The sequence below is a fragment of the Pipistrellus hanaki genome (genome assembly GCF_964339955.1).
Source record: "Pipistrellus hanaki genome assembly, chromosome: 1".
In the NCBI taxonomy this organism is placed as follows: Eukaryota; Metazoa; Chordata; class Mammalia; order Chiroptera; family Vespertilionidae; genus Pipistrellus; species Pipistrellus hanaki.
The window spans coordinates 164,729,981-164,748,106 of NC_140503.1; the positions used below are offsets into that span (position 1 = coordinate 164,729,981).

Sequence of the window (18,126 nt, forward strand, 5' to 3'; positions counted from 1 at the left end):
TCCCTCCTGTCCCCAGATTCGGTCTTCCAGAGGCAGTATGCCAGTCTCAGGCATTGGTACGGAGGGATTGGAGTTAGTAAACCATCCGGTTCAGTTAGTGGAAAACTTTAATTTTTAACTAAAGGAAAATTTATGACAAAGAGTTATGAGTTGAAAATTCATTTTCATGACGCAAAACATAGCTCTCAGAAGCTCTGTTGTACCAGTTAGGATTGAAGCTGTAAGATAAATTATCTGGTATGGCGAGTGCTGACTCTTGTTCTCGCCCATATAATGGACACCCTTTAATTAAAGAACTTGATAGTGTTCATCTCCCATTTAGGTGAAAACATCTGTTCTGTTAATTACTCTTTACATCCCATTTACCATCCTCCATTCCAAAGGTGGGAGAAAATACCCAAATCCATAATTACCCACCAAAATAAAAGCGGAGTAAAAGACCTAGGAAAAAGAAGAGAGAGCTCTGGTTATAGGGCCTTTCCATCTTCCCCTTTAGGATTCAAAGCACTGTTCGTACTTGCTAATGTCTCACACAGGGACCAGATATGTCTTGTTTCATCTCAAAGTCTTGTAGATATAGATTGGAATTTCTACTGATGCTTAGACTAAAAACAATCCTGTCGGAACAGATTGCTGACCCCAAACTCTGCTAGAACAGGTCTTTCTCTCTCTACCTTCAGTGATAAATTTTCTTAACTGCTGATCATCCGAGATGTGTTTCCTGTGCAAGAAGCAGATCTGAGTCCCATACCCAGCACCCACTCATCTGCATGAGAAGCCTTGCTAGGACCTTTATAGCGACTCCAGCAGTTGAAGCACAAGAACCCTCCTCAAAAATGCTGACCCTCCTGAAGCAAAGCAAACTAACAGCCCTGACCTTGCTCTGAACTTTGGGAGTTTCAAGTTACAGGCAGCCTTTGCTAGTCTTAGGAACAATTCTGAGTATCCTAAGAGCCAAATTAAGCCTCATGACAGCCCTTCAGAGATTCATAAAGGAAATTATGACTGTATGGAGAGAAATATGATAAGGAGGCAATGTTCCTTGATTTAATGTATGGTTTCCACACAATGCCAACCTTTTTAAAATCTTTTTTCCCTGTGCCCTACTCACAGTGCCAGGAGCACAATCCTACATGTACAAAGGGGAGACTCAAACAAGCTTTAAAAGTTGCTGGAGCCAATGGAGGAGACCGTGCTTTGTGGTTACCTAAATGCGTGGATGCATGTTTGGATTGGGCACATTACTGACTCAAGGTGCGATCACTGGAAAGGTCATGGCCTCTTCCTCTTTAAAGCAAGTACTTGCAGGGTGTTCTGGGCTCGGGCATGCATCCACAAGATCTGCAGGTGTGCAGAGATCTAAACACTAGTTGCAACTAACTGCAGCTTTCTCTAGTGTGCAATTAGAGAAACGAAAAAGAGTAACCTCTCAGGGGATGCTTTGAAGAGAAAGTAAGCAGGTCTCGGGAGTGTTTAGTGGGTACGATAAATAAATATTTACGGATTTGACTTATCTTAAGGATCTCTAGACGCTGTTAAAAAAAAAGGAGCATAATGTGTAGTGTTATTTTTTAAGGCAGATAGAGCTGGGTTATGGACGCTCCTTCACACCTCATGGCAGCTGCTTTTAAACCTTTATTACTCTAGTCTAGTCACTACCCCCCACCTGCCCACCTCCTCCCTTCCCACGTTATTTCATCTTCTACCTATTTCAGCTTTTCAAGCATGAGCACCTTCAGTTCCTCCCTGTCAACCTCAGCACATCTGTATTTACCCATTTTTATTTCAGTCCTTCTCTCACAGAACAAAATAGCCAATTCTTCCACCTACATTCTTTTTTTGGTGTTATTAATCCTCACCCGGGGACATTTTTTCATTGATTTTTAGAGAAAGTAGAAGGAAAGGGAAGAGACACATAGAGAGAAACATCAATGTGAGAGAAATACATCAACTGGTTGCCTCCTACACAAGCCCCAGATGGAGCTGTGGATCGAGGCTGCAACCAAGGCGCATGCCCTTGACTGGAATCGAACCCAGGACCCTTTAGTCCTGGGGCTGATGCCATTGAGTCAAACTGGCGAGGCTGGACCAATTTTCAACATTATTTGAAATTCAGCATTATTTCATACTTTCCTTCGTCTCTATTTGCTTTCCTTGACCTCAACTTCCAAATCTCAGGCCACTGATTCTCTCCATGGTTTCATGTTAAGTCTTATGACACATCACTTGCATGATGGAATGAGTACCCAGAGGCAAAGAGAAACCAATAACTGACAACTGAAAATATAAAACAATCAACTGCAGGCTGCCCAATGCATCACATTAACCCAAGTTGGGTTATAGTTTTACCTCACGCACATAACTACCCGAGTCTGGAAAGTTGAACTCTCTAACTGTTTTGGTACACTACCTGTATTCATTCTTTATTCATTCACCCACAATTTAAAAAGTCTTCTAAACACCCAATCCCATGAATCGATTCATTCCAAAACAACAATGTGATGGGTCCCCTGATAACACACTCATGCAAACCTCCATTCCCAACGCTATCATACACAAGTCCCCGACAGAAGAGCACTTAAGTAAATATGCTCCAAAGTCAATCTGAAAATTGACTGACTTTTATTAAACCAACCAGAAAAAAAAAATCCTAAAACCCAAGAAACACCTTTGTCTTAAGAAGCTTGACATCAAAATCGCTTTGTAGGGGAGAGTATCTCGGGAGAGCTCAAAATGAATGATGATGTGCATGGAAAAAAGCCAAAAATCAGAGCAACAAGGACTTGAGGATTAATACCAGTGTTCTGACTTGTAGTCAGAGAAGTATGGCTCCCGAGGGCAGCCTGCAGAACTCAGGCACGGCAGGCTGAAGTGGCCAGTCCCACCGGACACCACCAGCAGCAAGCTTCAGGCTCAAGCCCAGAGCACCACTGTGACCTTCTCCCAGGACAGGGGCTGAGTGGGACTCGAATGAGGATCTTGAGGTTTTATTTTTCTGACTACAAAATGAACTATGATTGTAAATATTAAGAACATTTTCACAAAGTTTAAATAAGCATAAAAATCACCCTATGTAGGCCTTTCAGATGAAATACTAACATTGACATTTTTCTTAGTTTTCTATACTATATATATATTAGAAGCCTGTTGCAAGAACAGGGCTTCCTGTGGGCTTCCCTCCCACCGCGATCACCCTGTGCTTTCCTCCACTTTCCCTCCCGCAGCCACTGCTGCCACTGCTGCTGCCCTGTGCTTTCCCTCCGGCTGCCATCACTACCCCACTTTCTGCTTTTCTTCCTTCTTCCTTCTATGCTATCTTCAGTCTTCACTCCACATCTGAGTATGCAAATTAACCACCATCTTTGTTGGGTTAATTTGCATACTCGCTCTGATTGACTGGTGGGAGTAGCGGAGGTCAATTTGCATGTTTCTCTTTTATTAGTTTAGATACATTTTTTTAAAAGATATATTTTATTGATTTTTTTTTTTTTTTTTTTTTTTTTTTTTTTTACAGAGAGGAAGAGAGAGCGATAGAGAGTTAGAAACATCGATGAGAGAGAATCATCGATCAGCTGCCTCTTGCACACTCCCTACTGAGGGTGTGCCCACAACCAATATACATGCCCTTGACAGGAATCGAACCTGGGACCTTTCAGTCCACAGGCCGACGCTCTATCCATTGAGCCAAACCGGTTCCGGCACTTTAGATACATTTTTAATAAATTAGATTATATTAAACATTGTTATGCAATATCTTTATTTTTACTCAATAACATCAGCATTTCCATGTGTCATTAGATACTCATTGTAAACATAATTGTTAGGGGCTCCATGATATTCAGTAAAGCAATGATAACAACTTTGAGTGTTTTGAATTACAGTTGACCCTTGAACAACACAGGGGGTTAAGGGTACCAACCCCATGTGCAGTAAAAAAAATTGCATATAATCATTACTTCCCTAAAATGTTATTACAGTCATCCCTGGGTATCTGTGGAGGATTGTGTCCAGGACCTCCTGTGGATACTAAAATCTGAGGATGCTCAGTCCCTTATGTAAAATAATGTAGAACAAGGTATACAGTTGGCTTTCTATATTGTTAGATTCTTAACCATGGATCAAAAATACTATTTTCCCCTGGTAGTTGTGGCTCAGTGGACTGAGCATCATCCCATGCAACAAGAGGCCACCAGTTGGATCCCTAGTCAGGGCACATGCCCAGGTTGTGGGCTTGATCCCCAGTAGTGGGTGTGCAAGAGACAGCCCATTGATGTTTCTCTCTCACATTGATGTTTCTATCTCTATTTCCCTTTTACTTCCTCTCTCTCTAAAAAAAAAATAAATAAATAAAAACATATTTTAAAAATATTATTTTTGCTATGTGGTGGTTGAATCTGTAAAGTCCAGAGACATTGAGGATTGACTGTGTATTTACTGAAAAAATATCCATGTATAAGTGGACTAAGATGGTTCTAAAATCATGTTATTCAAGGGTCAACTGTATTTCCTAAAAGACAATGTCAAAGAGTACAATTCATATTATTATAGCAGATATTTATTGAGCTCTGAATGTATATAAGCACTATGCTAATTATTATAAATACATAATCACATTAAGAAGATGAAGTAGGCATTATTATCCCTATTTGAAAGATAAAGAAACTGAGACTTAGAAGTTAAATCTTTTGCTAGCACACACCATATCCACACTGACTCCAGAGCATACACTTTTAACCACTAAAGACATGAAAAAATATAAAATACTTAATAAGTATTAAAATTTTCTTTCCAGAAAGCTTGTATCAATTTACATTTCAAACGGCCATTCATGAGACTGTTTCATTATATTTTTGCCTGCACTGAGATTTTAAAAATAGTAAAACAACCTTGGCTAATTTGGCTGGTGAAAACTGGTGTTACATCATGAGATTAAACACTTTAAAAATATTTTCTTTCAAACAACAAAAATGTTTAACATTTAGTATACTCACAGAGCTCAGAATGGTGGAGAACAGTGACCCTGGATGTATAAAATATGTAAAAAACAAACAAACAAACAAACAAAAAAACACACAACACAATAATCTGAAATATCAACCAGTCAGCTCTCTCCTCATCCACTGTAACTACCCTCCATTGGGCCAGTAAGAAAGGTTTCAGAATTAGGCCTTTGAAGACATCAAATTCAAAAGCCCAGCACAGGTGAAAGAAGAAAACACAGACTTGAATGTGCACTGGAGCTAATAGATGCAGTCCCCTCCCCATCAACATAACCCCTATACTCTCCATCTCCGTTCCCCAGCCTAGAAAAACCCTTCACTCTGGAGAGGAAGAAGGAGCAGAGAGACCATCTGCTTTGCCCCTGCCCCACCCCCTTGCAGAATAGGTTGGTGGCAGCCCAGTGGGATATCTAAAAATCCAAGAGTAGAGTGGACTTGGGCTGTGCTTCTTGACTTAAATAGGTCTGTCTCCAAATGGAGTCCTGTGTCACAGGGCAAGGGAGACGGTGGCACAGCAGGACAAGCAAGAAGAGACACTGAGACACAGGACTGCCAGGAGACTGTTCCATAAAATGAAAGCCAATAAAAGGGGTATCACTCAGTCCAGAAGGATTGCTAGAGGAGGCCGAGACAGGAGCACTGTGTGGCTCAGCCGCAGGAGCCATTCAGGACCTGAGTGAGTCAGTTTTGGAATAGCCTGTAAATCATGAAAAAGGGTGTAGATTTTATCCTATAGGCAATTGGGGGTCAGTTTGTGAGTGTGTTTGTCCTTTACCAGTCTATTTACTGAGCTATCTGCTTTTAATACAGACATGAATGGGAAATTATTGTGTGAAAGGTAATTAGTGATGGGAGAAGACATTAGAACTACTGCAGACAACCAACAATCCAAGAGAACATCCAACAGCTCTCAATACGAAACTGGGGGCGGGAGGACCTCTCCAGTTCTCTCCATTAGGAATATAGAAGGCCCTTCTCTGTCGATAACATCCCCCAGCTGAATTGCTCTCCAGGGGCTTATGCTAGCTTAGGTATATTAAGAATACTAGAACATAGGTACATGAAAGCTATCATGACCAGGCACGGAAATCTGGGGTGTCCCTTAGGAAAAAGAAGAATAACATAAACATACCACTGGTTTGTGTCCCAGATAATGACCGAGGAAGATCTTTTCACAAATTTCCAGTTTCTAAAGCATCTTTGAAAATGAAAACAAGAGTAGAATTTGGCCACAGCAGTTGTACCTAGAAAGTGGCCGCTCCCTATTCGTTGAATGAAAGAAAAAAATTTACTGGAGTAATAACACTGGGAAATGGGGAACTTGGAGGCCCTTGAAAAAGGTTTTCAAAAGCTACTTCAGGCCAAGCAGGAAGGGCACTGCTCCTCGGCTGTGCGTGTGACAACATACAGCTGCCTTGTCAGTGCCATTGGACATAATGAAGAGAAATATCTCTGTGGTCGGTCAACTGCATTAATTATATAATCCACACATAACTAAGAGGTGGCAGGAGCCATCTCCAGGCCCGGCAGGAGGTCATGCTGTGTCCTGGGGAGCTGCTAAGGCACCGGTTGCTTCAGGCACTGTAAAATCTGTGGACACATTTTCTAAAGACTAAGCTGATTTGGAGGCAAGTCTTGAATTCCTCTTGGTAGGCGTTGACCACCTGACAAAGTCTAATTCATATTCTTGCTGGACCCGCGCTGGAGGAGCACAGCTGTCAGAAAGCGAGTCCCGCAATTGGCAGTATTCCCGGAGAGGCCAATGCACCGCAGAGTGAATTTCCCCAGAACCACCTTCCATGCTCATTCCTCCCCACAGGTGATATTTGGAACAGTTTCACAGGATGCACGACAGGAAGTGTATACCGTCGCCGCTTCATCTGCACCAGGACTGCGGCTGCTAAAATAGGGGAGCTGAGTGCCCAACCCGCCAGCCCAGCAGCCTCGGCAAGATTAACATCCCGTCCTAAAAGCCCCATCTGTGCAGTGAGGCATTTGCCTCTCACCCCCCTGCCTATAATCAAAAGAGGAGGCTAACCTCAAATGTGTCTAAATGGCCAGTGGATATCCATTAAATGCCTAAAAACAGAGCCATTCCGGAGGCCGTCACTCCGTTGCTACTCAGTAAGTAAATCCTTATTTGTCACTATTTCAATTACAGTGAAAAGTCTTTAAATATAAACCTCATTAAGGGTGACAAGGGAAGACTAGAGGCCCAGGGTACATTTATGGATGGCCTGTTTCAGCTTCCTGGTGTAGCGTAAGCATGTGGTGGGAATGGGGGAGGGCAGATGGAATTCCAGTTGTTTATCTATGTGCCTGCTCGCTAACAAACCCAGGGAATTAGCACTTTAAACAAACAAATTAATGAACACATTACAAGGAAGCCTGGGAAGGGAGTATTAGCTTGAGCTGAAACGAATACATTTCTTGGTTTTGAGCAAGCAAAGGATTCTATTCATTTTCTAAATATGCATAGCATGCAGATGTGCTAGAAATTGAAATAGCTAAAAAAATTAACATTTTGACTCGGCAGCTGCAAAACCCTGTAATGTGCCACGCTGCAGCTGTGAGGAAATGACAGGTGGTCATCGCTGCGTGGTTCTTTCTTCACATCACAAAGGCTCTGCTTCGAGGATCAGCAAGGATTACCCACAATCATGATGGATGGAAGCACACGGCAGCGAAATGACTTATTTCGCATCTTTGGAACAAAGTCAAAAAAGCTTGAAGATATTAAAGTAAATGTGTACTGTCGAAGCAATGGCTTTGGATGTTGGTTTTATGGGGCAGTGACTCCTTAGCTAATAAATAATGACCTATAAAGACAAATTTAGACACACAGTGAGATTTTTAATAATCATCTGTCAGTGGATTTAGGTTCTTAAATGTGTTTGGAAGCGGTTACAATACTCAGCACTCATAGTTATTCCTCATCAGGAGCAAAAGAAATGATTTCATACCAAAAGTCAGGGCCCAGAAAGTGTGCATGGAATTTGAATTCTGACGCCACTTTTGAAACCAAAAGGTGTTACTCATGAGATAACTACAGATGGGTTCCAGGAAAGCACCAGGATGGCGGAGTAGAAAGAAGCATCCTCTCTTCCCTTTTGGATCATGACTTTGTTCCTAGCCCAGCCCTGAGCTCTTATGAATCGTGTTCTTTTTGTTAGGGGCTCTGGATTAGTACAGAGACCATAAAACAAAACAAAACTTGCCCCCTTTTTCAGGGTCTGTGGCTATTGTCTCATCCTAAAAAAATTCACACCCCCCGGCCCCATAAAAAAACATACCCCACTGCAATAGACCTGCAGGTTCTGCCTCCACCCAGTGTGAGCAAACTCACAAGCGTGTAGAGAAGGCTGCAGCAAGACCTGGGGAGCCACAGTTTGAAAAAGGAGGGGCAAGAGGCACTCTCAGATATACGAGCAAAGCTCTTGCCTCATTTTTGGTGGCAGTTCTTGCTGCCAACAAGGAGACATGAGCCCCACTCCTGCCCATGTAACCAGCCTCCCATCAGTTTATATTTTACTCTCAGTTTACACCCACGATAGAAAAATACCCATTTCTATTAACATGCTTGGAGCATCAATTGGGTGTGAGGTACTATGGAAGTGTGCGTGTGACAACATACAGCTACTATGTACTGTGGGAGACAGAGGAGTAAGCCAGGCTCAGAACATTCCTTTGAGATGGTCATGACAAGGTCTAATGTCAGAACAAAGCCACATCTAAAATGCAATAGGTGTCAAAGGAGGACCAGAGAATATTTATCTAATGGGGGTAAGACAGACTTAAACTTGTATGCTTATGTGATGTTTATAAATGGTGCTGGCTGAGGCATCCTCATTAGAAGGCAAGAACAACATGCACAGGCACACAGGAGGGACAGTGGGGAGTGGGGAGCACCCAGCAGAGACAGGGCTTCAGATATTCACTCAGGAACCAAGGGAGACCAGGAGGGCTTAAAACTCAGGGTGACAAATGTATACTGACTGTGTGGGCCATGGGAAACGATCAACAAGTTCCCACCATCAAAGTGTTTTCTAAGCCAAAGCAGATCTTCCAAAAGAGTCACCCTCTCTTAGGAAGGAGTGGGCAGAGCCTTCAGGAGAAAGATGAGCTTAGGTTTCTCTTTATTAGCAGAGAAAGGGGAATGCATTTAAGAGGCATTGGGAAGGAGAGTTTGCAGAATATGCAGTGATTAGAATGTGGCATGGGGTAAGGGTAGGAGGGAAATATATGTAACTCAACTGTTTGAATTGTGCTGATTGAAAAAATCAGCAGCAGATGGACAAGAAAGACAGACAAAGAGAGAAAAAGACATTGTGGATGGGTGGATCGAGGAAAGGAAGATGGGGTAGGTTTTCTTTGAAGGTTTTTGAGTATGATATTGCCGTGGGTCAGTTGTCCAGCAAGTAGATAAAAACGAGGGCCTGCAGATGATCATCATGTGTGTACCTGGGACAGATTTGAAGGAGGAAACAGAAATGAGGGTCTCTTTAAGGTTGTGAAAGACACTAAGGTCCTAGAAGAAAGGGGATGGGAGGGAGAGAAAAAGAGGGAGATGATTGAGTAACCAGAAGAGGAAATAACTGACTGGAAAGACCAGCTTATGGAGGTGAGGGGCAGATAGCTTCTGGGTCACAGATGAGGGGCCCCATGGGCCAGGATAAAGGAGCTCCTTTCTCAAAGGAAGAAGTGAGGAGCCCCAGATGGGTGGCTCAGTTCGTTGGAGTGTCATTCCATACACCAAAAGGTTATGGGTTTGATTCCTGGTCAGGGCACATACCTAGGTTGTGGGTTCGATCCCCTGTCGGCGTTTACAGGAGATAACTGATTCATGTTTCTCTCTCACATTGATGTTTCGCTCTCTTTCTCAAAAAACAAACAAACAAAACAACAACAGCAAACATATCCAAAAGAAGAAGGAGAAGGACGAGAAGGAAGAGAAATCATGAGGGAAAAGAGGCATCTAGAAGAAAATACCAGACATTTGAGCAGAAATGGTGAATTTATTGTTGTTTTAATCAGATTATGTTAATATTCTGAACAATAAAGAAAGCAAAGATGCAAACTGAGTAAAATGTGAGTTGGGAAAGAGAGGAGGGTGCATAGGGGAAGGGCATGGTGGACAAGATGACAAAACATCTCAAAGAGCTGTAAAGAGTATCACTGCCCTCCAGAGAAGCAGAGAAGGTCATACTGGAACTAGATCAGGTGATGAAGGCTGATGACACAGTGACCCACGCGTGTCCTCTGAAGTGGCATCACTTCAAAACCTAGCACTACTGCTCACTAGCTGTGAAACATTGGTAAGTTGACTAATGCCATCTATCTGCCTCTTGGGCTATAAAATGGAGATGCTATTAATCACAGGACCAACCTCCTGGGGTTGCAGTCAGGACTAATTGAGATCATGTATGTTAGGAGCTGGAACATATTAAGTGCTCGATAAACATTATCTGCAATAGATCTGATTAGAACTGACATTGATAGTGATGATCATGCATCCATCTAATCATTATTTTACCCATGAAAACCACAGAGATTGACAGATAGGAAAGTAGGTAAATATAGCCTCCGCAGTTTTGCTCTCTTCAGTACTGAAAGAATTACGTAGGAATCTAAATTCAGCTGTGTTCTTTAGGCACAGACCCTCAAAGGCCTTCTCTGCAATGCAAGCCCTGACCTGCAGTGCTTAGGAAGATAACAGCAATCCTGACTTCATGGGGAGCTCTGCCAAGTTGAGTTTATACGTTAAGATCTTTCTGTCATTACCAAAGCTAGGAAAGACAGTGTTTAGTGAAAGTCACATGAAGAAGAAAATACAAGATCTTTTTAATTTAGGAAGGCCCAATTTAATCATGTCGTGTTCTTTTATTCTGAAAGGGAAAGTTCAAAGGAAAAAAAAACGCCTTGAAATATTGATCATCCTTCAGCAGTCAGGGTGGCCTCTTAAATATTATAAAACATAAATAAGGAGCACAAGGAAGAGACAGTCATTGAAAGTCCTGGAGAGAGAGATTGGATATGCAATTCAGAGTTCAAGCAAAAGGAGATAGGGTGACAAAATGAGAAATAAGAAAAGAGAGTGCATTGAAAAGAAGAAGAAGAAGAAGGAGGAGGAGGAGGAGGAGGAGGAGGAGGAGGAGGAGGAGGGGGAGGAGGAGGAGGAGAAGGAGGAGAAGGAGAAGAAGGAGGAGGAAGAGAAGGGGGAGGAGGAGGAGGAGGAGGAGAAGGAGGAGAAGGAGAAGAAGGAGGAGGAAGAGAAGGAGGAGGAGGAGGAGGAGGAGGAGGAGGAGGAGGAGGAGGAGGAGGAGGGGGAGGAGGAGGAGGAGGAGGAGGAGGGGGAGAAGGAGAAGAAGGAGAAGAAGGAGAAGAAGGAGAAGGAGAAGAAGGAGAAGAAGGAGAATAAGAAGAAGAAGGAGAAGAAGAAGGAGAAGAAAATAAACAAGCAAGTGTTAAAAAAAAACATAGAAGACACAAGAAAAATTGAAAAAAAAAATAGAGATAGAAGAATAGGACCAGTTGGAATAAAGTAGGAGGTGAAACAGAAGATATAAGAATCAAATAAATGAGTCACACGAGGGAGAAAGAACCTTGTTATAATTACCGATAATGTATTAGAAGGTGATTACATTAGACATTAGTTCCCTGAGCATTTAAAGCAGAGTTCTTGCAACTTTTCCCAACAGTGCTTCTCCTAGCCACCTTCATACCAGTCTGTATCAATTCATCTTTTAATCCACCAATCAAAAAATTGTTCTTAAGTCTCTATAGTGTAAAATCACAAATTTCTGTTGTGTGGAATTCTCTAGTTCAAATCTTGGTTCTATCTTCCAACTTCTGTCATTTTGAGCAAGTTACTCAACCTTTCCATATGTCAGTTTCTTCATATAGAAAATGGAGACCAAATTAGTATCTATCTTGGAGGATTATTGCTACTATTAAATGGGAAAATGCATGCAAAGCAATTAGCACAGCGCTTGTTACATAAGGAGCCCTCAGAACAGTCACCTATTATTAGACCCCGGGAAGCAATCCCTGACAGAGAACAGGAGCTCGCCAGTGACAAGTGCAAGGTAAGTGGTAGAAATGATCCGCACACCAGGGAGAGACCAAGAGGAAGCTGGTCCTCTTAGGGAAGGAATCTGAGCCAGGCCCTGAGAGATGGATGGGTAGGGTGTTGAATCAGAATGAGGCAGTAAGTGCTACACATTTGTAGTCTTCCAGTTCCAGCCCCCAGAGCAGTTATAGCAAGATGTAGGGCAGTGCCAACCGCCTCCCCTGCACATAGAATTGTAAAACAGAATTGGCTTTCACCTCTCTGGCTGCAAGTCACTGTGTCTGGAAGCAGAGACCTGGCATACTGGCTGGCACAGGGCTCCTTCCCAGGTCCTTAATTACGTTCAACTTGAGCTGGTTTTTTATTTTTATTTTTTTCATTACTTAGTATTGTAGTTATGGCAGCTTATTCCAAAATAAGGATTTGTTACTCTTTAATCTGCATTTCAACTTTTGCACTACCTTTTTTAGGGCTCTCTTTCAGAAATGATGAAAATAAATGAAGAAAATCATGGAAAGGGCTCCAAAGGCTTATTTTTTATTTTTATTTTTTTTTATGATTTGGAAGAAAAATGTTAACAGGTTTTTCTCACCAGTCAACAAATGGCTTCATGCAGGTTCAGAGAGCAAACATTTCTCAGACCCAACACTGGAGGATAATTACTGATTATTCCTCAGTGCTCTTTGGTAAGCAAAAGAGTCTCCTCTGTAAATCCTCTGCTTGCCCACCAAAGAGGAGGGAAGGGAGAGAAGGAGGAAGGAAGGGAGGAAGGGAGGAAGGAAGTACACAATTTGAGGACTGGTTCATTATTTCATTTTACCTTTAGGGAGTGCCAATAATTTGTTCAACATGTTAACATCACTTAGAGATTTCCAAAGTTTTTTTCTGCAAACCACTGGTTAACTCTGTGAGAGGCTATAATAAATGAAGGGAGGGATATGCAATTAAATGTTTGGGAAATGATGTCCAGCCTCCTTCATCTTAGAGATTCACAGTGCACATCTGTTTATTTAAAGTTCTGAGATATCCTGCAATAAAAAAATTTGCTTAAGTTATTCAACTCAGAGGTCCCCAAATTTATGTAGCCAGGAATCTGTTTTGCATGTAACACCTACTAACCATTGCCTAGGACTTGAGTACCATGGAATTACAATATGGAAATGCCCAGAGTAGAAGTTCTTTACTGACAAGTCTCCTTTTGCTTAAATTCTGGCTCAGATTTATGAAGAAAATGAATCAGTATTTAAAAAATCACTGCATAAGCAAACAAATTTTAATCCCCCAGGATTCCACCACCCTAATAAATCAGCTGTTTATAATTTTTCATTCGTCCTCTCTACAGTATTAGTCTCAGTGTTATCTCCTTTTCTACATAAGAACTCAAAGTATGGCCATTCCACTAGGCCATGCCTTAAAGTCCAAGACTCTTCTATTTTGCACTTGCATTTACATATTTCTCACTCATGCTTTCTTTTTAATTTCTATCATTTTCTATAAGTAGAAGAAAAGATTTAGATGAAAAAAAAAAAACAGAAGGAGGAAGTACCTAAGACTTTGGAATTTTTAGATAATGTTGCTGAGATGTGTGCAAAATTCTAAGGAAAAAATCGATGAAGAAAAAACCTGGCTTTCCGCAATGCTTATCTATGTCTACTGTAATCTTATCCACTCCTGCCTCTCACCCCAGTGCATTTATCTCTATTGAAAACCTTCAGTCCTGGTCTACTAGTAAATCTCACAAACTGTATATTTGCTTTGATAGACTTAAAGGGAAAAAAAAAATCCCCACACATATGACATCTCTGTATCTGATAACCACATTAAGGTTATTGGACCTGTTCCCAGGATATGTTTATTCTTGTCTGTGTGATAGATTAGATGTAATTTTCTTTCTTACACAGCCAAGTGCAATTAAGAGGTCTGTGATGATGATCACAGGTACAGCTCAGATAGATATAAATCCTGTGAGTAAATCCCACCACCGTGCAAATCTCACACATGATAGAGGGAGCAGCCAGGGCTTTCCCCGGGGCGTTCACTGTGCCAGAACTCCCCAAGGATGATGAAAATATATTCCCCGGATGGCACTGTCCGGGGAGGATTTTCTTCTGCTTTGTCGATCATCGCCGGACTCTTCCTAACAAATTCCTGAGTTCAGATAAAAGTCATTGAAATGTTCCATGAGGTTAACTCTGACCTGACTAAAAAAAGAAAGAAACATTCTAGCACATTAGGTTCAGGGTAAAAGAAAGATAGCAGATGAGCTCCTGGTGGTTCCAGTAAAACACCTGTTAACTTGGATCTTTAACCTCCTCCTGGACAGCTCTTCATGGATGTCCAGCAGTCACCCCATATTCAATGTGACTAAATTCAAACATCTTATCTTCCTATTCTGGCCATTGGTAGATGGCACTCTCATTTCTTGAATTTACTTGATCAGAAATCGGGAAATCATCCCCCAAACTCCTTCTCCCTTAGCCCTCAGGGTTAAGAGATCAGTAATTTCCATTGCTTCTCCAGTAAGCTCCCCTTATTCACAATTATGCTTTCCATAGTTTCAGTTACCTTTGGTCAACCCCTGTTCAAAAATATTAAATGGAAAATCCAGAAATAAACAATTTATAAATTATAAATAGCATGACTTTCTAAGTAACATGGTGAAATCTTGTGCCATTCAACACCGTCTCACCCATTCCACAGGGTCCCTTTGAGAATGTGAACCATCCTTTTGTCTAGCATACCCGTACTCTATATGTGACCTGCAGCATAGTCACTTAGTAGCCATCTGGGTTATCATATTGACGGTTGTGGTATTGCAGTGCCTTGTGTTCAAGTAACTTGAAATTTACTTAATGATGGCTCCAAAGAGCACGAGTAGCGATGCTGGCAATTGAGATATGCCAAAGAGAAGCCTTATAGCACTGTCTTTAAATGAAGGAAAAAATAAAGTGTATATATGTATAGGGTTCAGTACTATCCATGGTTTAGTACAATCCACTGGGGGTCTTAGAATGCCTTCCCCACAGATAAGGGGGGCGGGGGAGGGGGCACTGTATTAGGTTGAACCATATGAAATCGCCACTATTTGACCATTTGTGCCCACAAAACAGCAGCCTCCATAATGTCTTAAAACCTTCAAGAGATCCCCACAGCCTTGATAACAAAGTATGTCCTCCTTACACAGAAAATACAATGGTCTCCTGAACTGGTTCTGCTCAAGCTAGGGCCTGGCATTCTACTTAACTCTTTGTTGGTACCTGAAGAGATAATATTCTTTGGACCATTTTCTGGAATGCTCTTCCTTCTAAATCTCCAAACCCCTCTCAATATTTAAAAATCATCTCAGTTATGAAATGTTCTAGAAGCCTTTTATATCCGCTCTACACACACACACACACCACACACACACACACACACACACACACACACACACACACACACCCTCTGGTCTGAGTTGGAGTCCTGTCCCACAGGCTTATCTCATATCCACAGCAATATCATATTCAACACATATCCCCTTCGTTCTTACACTCTATGTTTCTTGAATGCAAGCATTATATCTTATTCATATCTGTATCCCTAGAGCCAAGCACTGTGCTTAGCATGAAGCATGTGCTTCATAAATATTTGATTAAACAGTAAATGAACAAATGCATTAAAATGCTACAGAGAGAAGTGAGAGCTGTTTTGGAAATGATACATATTCATTGAAAAAGTAAACTTTGAGATCAATACACTTCTCTGAAGGATCAACAATTGAAAATTACTGATCAAATTTTTCTATACTAGACACTCATATACCTGTCTCTATTCAACAAAGAATACCCAAGCACTGGACAATGGTTATCTTATTTAAAACCAATACTCAATATACCTAATGCCAAGGACAGTCAAGGTTTGTCTCTTGACTGTTGGACAGTCAAGCTATTTTAATGGACCTGCTCTTCTAGGTCTAGGACTTTTTAGAATTATATATCCTAGTCCCATAATTTTTTATTCATTGCTGGTTCATTTGTTTTTTTAATACTCTGTAGGGGGTATTTTTCCCCCCATTGATTTTAGAGAAAGTGGAAGGGAAGGGGGAAAGAGAGAGACACATAGATGTGAGAGAGCCATATCAATTTGTTTCTTCCCGCATGACCCCAACTGGGGTGGGGAATCTGCAACCCAGATACATGCCCATGACTGGAATCGAACCCGAGACCCTTCAGTTCACAGGCCAATGCTCTAACCACTGAGCAAGCTGGCGAAGGTTATGATTCTTTATTCTAATGGTCCCCTATTAACCTTAAAAAAATAATGTACTCCTAATCACTTAATTTACTCTCAAAGAGAGCTCTGGACATTGGAGAGAACAAAGGTCATTAAAAATTAAACATTTCCAATATCCTTATATAAACATTTATTTTTATATTTCCCCAGCATAAAATTTCAAGGTGCACACACTGAATAGGTTGGAAATAGAAAGGCATAATGAAGATTCTACCTTCTAACTCCTCTCTCTGACTCTCATCTTGCCTTGCTCCAGGCTATCTCCCACACAGCGTGCACGTTTCCTGCCCAAAACACACCATTTTAGTCAAGTCACTGACCTCTCCAAAACTCTCATGACTGCATTGCCCACAAAATTCCATCTAATGTTTTTGGCCTGAAATTCTGGGTTTGCTATTCCTCGGTTCCAACTTAAATTTCCCAACTGTTTCATCTACTTTGCCTTACTACAAACCATGCTCTTCAGCCAAGTTGGATCTCACTGGCCATGAACGGCCCACATGCTCTTCCACTCTGCCTGCCTCCTGGTGGAACCACACTCAGAAAGTCTGCCTGACTTCCCTCTGTCTAATGCAATCCTAGCTATTCTTCAGGAAGAATTTTAGGTCCCACCTCCTTCACAATGCCTTCCCTATCTTTTTCTTCTCTCTTCTCTGAACTCATACAATAACTGGTTTTTGCCCTTAATTCCAGCATTTTTGGTTGCAAATTTGCTCTTGACAATTCAGTCCTTCTATGGGTTTTGGACCCCAAGGTCGTGTGCAAAAGGGAAGGAATCCCCAGGACGCTGGCACCATTGGATATATTGGAGCACTACCCTTGACTTGCTATGTCCCCACCATCAAACTTGACAGCTGAAATGTCAATGCTATCCCAGACTGAATGTGCCTGTTCATGCTATGATCTCTAGACACTCAGCTATACTTCCTACTGTACAGGGATAAGCTCTACAGCCAAGTCAATCCCTCTAGCTTGCATCCAACCAGATTCTGGCTTTCTCATCTTTCCCACTTGCCCAGTGGCATCCCAGAATGCCTCTCAGGCAAGCCCTTCAACAGCTGCACAAGCAAATCTCTTCACATTTCTCCTAAATTGAGAAAAATGGGTCAGGAAATAAATAATGACCCACTAGCCTATAATTTACTCTTTCCAGACTATTACCTCTTTGGGGACAGAGTCCTTGACTTATTTGGCTTTTTTTGTTGTTGTTGTTTTTTAAAGGTTTTTTTTTTTTTTTTTTTTTTTTTTTTTTTTTTTTTTTTTTTTTTGTGTGTGTGTGTGTGTGTGTGTGTTCTGGCCATTAGTAGACTTTCAAAGATACTTGCCATATGAATGAATGGATGACCACAAACACTGTATGGCTCCTTCATCATTATCCAAACTCCATGCTGCTCTCCTAACTTATTTCTTTTTGAGATCTGTGTTCTAAATGAGGAGGAATAATCCCAACTCCTGAGGCAACTGATTTACTTTTGGGTTAATTTATTTAAATTTTGGTGCTGGGGCTGATGGCAAAGGTTCTCCATAGTGAGAGCCAGGAGATAGTGTAAACAAGAGGGAGACAGTCTTCAGAGAGATTGTGTTGAAAATACGTCCTGCTATTGTAAGCCAAAGTGTGCCATGTGCATAGATGATACTATTATCATGACTTCAATCTTCATTCATATGAGATTTTAAGTTCTTTCAGAAATTGCAAGAACATTATTAGAAGATTCTATTTGAATCCACTATTATTTACTAAACACCTGCTAGGTAGCAGTGAAATGAGTTCCCAGACGTGAAATA

The 18,126-nt window shown here is 41.4% G+C and overlaps 1 protein-coding gene across 1 annotated transcript in view; it reads right to left on the reverse strand.

Moving 5' to 3' along the window:
* FRAS1 (Fraser extracellular matrix complex subunit 1) overlaps nt 1–18,126 on the reverse strand; it is a 438,553-nt gene that overhangs the window by 172,278 nt on the left and 248,149 nt on the right. The gene's annotated exons all lie outside the window — the stretch shown is intronic.